Consider the following 2,072-nt stretch of genomic DNA (forward strand, 5'->3'; position numbering starts at 1 on the left):
GGGTGACAACAAGCAAGTCGGCGGTTGAAGCTCTCGCCCTGTTGAGGTCAGCTGTTCGTCGGTTTGTTCATTTCGTTGTTTCTTGGACGTCAGGTCCGGCATGAGAATATTTTTAGTGTGATCCCATTAATCATCTTAACTGTTATTATTATGATTATTTCTACCATTGGTATTGTTATTACTATCATTATTATCATAGGTGCTATTTCCATTAGTATCATTACTTTTATTATTATTATTGTTATTGTTATTATTATCATCAGTGTTACAGTATTATTAAGATTCTTGTTATTTTCATTTTATCATTTTCAGTATCATCATTACCATTGTTAGTATTAATGTTATTCTCATTATCATTATTGTTTGTTATTATTAACATCATTGTCCTTCTCATTATTAATATAATTTTAATTGTAGTACTAGTAGTAGTGGTGGTAGCAGTAATAGTAGCAATATAAGTTGTAGTTAGTCATTTTGTTATCATCACTGATGTTATTATCATGATTCTTATCATATTTTTCATGCATGGTTTGTATATACTTAAAGACATGTTTTTTTGTAGCATGTCTTGGCGATCAGGCCTAATGTGACATCACCGGCGGGCAAACTACAGGCTAAACAACCAATTTGCGCAGAGAATCGGTTGTTTGGTCAGTCATTTACTCTGTCGCCACTCCAGGGGCGTGCCAGCCTATCGGGAGCCGGGCAGTGAAAGAGTCGTAAAGTTTAAATTAAATGCGCTGGAGGCTTACGTTAACCGTTTCGAAACGTCTATCACTGAGTCTATCTGTTCTACCGTCGTCTCCATTTAATTTCATTTTTATACCCGAGCATGATTCGCTCGGTTATTACACACGATTTATAGCGTTGATTTAGATTTAGGAAGAGTATTGTCTTCTTAAAAGGGTGTGGTAGCATTAGAATTACTTTAGTAGGCTTTGAATGTCACACCGATAGAGTGCGTTTTTTTTATTACTCTCTCTTGTTGTCTGGACCTGCATGGTGCCCGCTCGCCCATACACGACGATCATAATGGTAAAAATGACATGATGATGGTGCTGATGAGAATAATGATGGTGATCGTGATGATGATGATGGTGATGATTATAATGATGGTGATGAGAATGATGATGACGATGACGATGATGGTGATGATGATAATGGTGATGGTGCTGCTGCTGATGCTGATGATGATAATGGTAATGACAGTGATAATGACAGTATTAAAACAAGCACAATAAAGACATATTGTAAATAATAACATATCCAAAGCGAAGACCAAGTATTTTACCGAGTCGTCCCGGAAGGCCGTGGACGGAGCGAAAAAGAGGCCTACCTGTATTTCACTTCGTCTTCCACCGCCTGTTCAGGGACGCCTGTTAACTTTATGTACACAAACACAAATATATACACGCTTGTCTAAACAGTGTACACTTTGTCTACCATAGGCTTACCACCTGCAATATATGCCTATGTATGCTATGCAGGTATAGTTTATTGTTCATTTTTATGTTTATGCATTTTTTATTATATATATCAATGATATGCATATTTTATCCTTATAATCTAGAGTGTAAACATCAGTGTGTGATACAGATACACCTGTAACTCATATCCATCTACACTATACATAGTTAATTACTCATTGTTTTATCTATACCTTATTTATATATATTTTATTGTACTTTATCCTTATTCATAATGTATTCATTGTAAGCATTGTCTACCACAGGTACACCTCATGAGCAATACATAGCCGTGTATATTATAGATGTACAGTACCTCCTTGAGAGCTGTGACACGAGAGAAGGTTGCAGTCGTCTCATCATGAATTCATGACAGTGAGCATGCCCCCCTACCCCCTACCCCCGACCCCCTCGTTCTCCTTCCGCAATTCTTTACTTGCCCTCTGGCGTCCGGGCACAGCGGGTTGTTGTTGGTCCTCCTCTCTGTGCCATGATGCTTGGTTTTCCTTCCCTTTCCGTAAATGACTTAATGGAATATGTAGAGGACTCGAGAGGGCCTTTGTTTTCTTTTGTTTTTCTTTGTTTTCTGTTAATTGTAGTTTTTAT

This window comes from Penaeus vannamei, chromosome 25 (genome assembly GCF_042767895.1).
Source record: "Penaeus vannamei isolate JL-2024 chromosome 25, ASM4276789v1, whole genome shotgun sequence".
NCBI lineage: Eukaryota > Metazoa > Arthropoda > Malacostraca > Decapoda > Penaeidae > Penaeus > Penaeus vannamei.